Genomic DNA, 415 nt, shown 5'->3' with positions numbered 1-415 from the left:
CATATCCTGTAACAGAAGTTTCAAACAGGCTCCTTTAGGGGTCTATTTACTAAGCAGTGTTAGGAGAGAGTAAAAAGTGATAAGAAAGTGATAAGGTGCCAGCCAATCAGCTCCCAACTTTTTCAAACACAGCCTGTGAGATGGCAGTTAGGAGCTGATTGGCTGGCACCTTATCACTCTGTCTCCTAACACTGCTTAGTATACAGACCTCTCAGTGTTCTACCTGCAGCTACTGTTTGGTAGCTGCAACAGTTACCTTGCTGAACACAGGGCAATAGCAGAACAGCGGAGATACAAGTATGGCCGCCCCCGCTTCACCTTTTAGCCCAGCATCAGCAGGAATCATAGACCCAGTGAGAAGAAAGCGAGATAAAACAGCAGCCATATAAATATGCAATGCATGGGACCAGCGATG

The sequence above is a fragment of the Taudactylus pleione genome, unplaced genomic scaffold (genome assembly GCF_031769625.1).
Source record: "Taudactylus pleione unplaced genomic scaffold, aTauple2 ptg000465l, whole genome shotgun sequence".
Taxonomy (NCBI): Eukaryota; Metazoa; Chordata; class Amphibia; order Anura; family Myobatrachidae; genus Taudactylus; species Taudactylus pleione.
The sequence above is the reverse complement of the archived record's forward strand: the minus strand, read 5'-3'. Positions refer to the sequence as shown.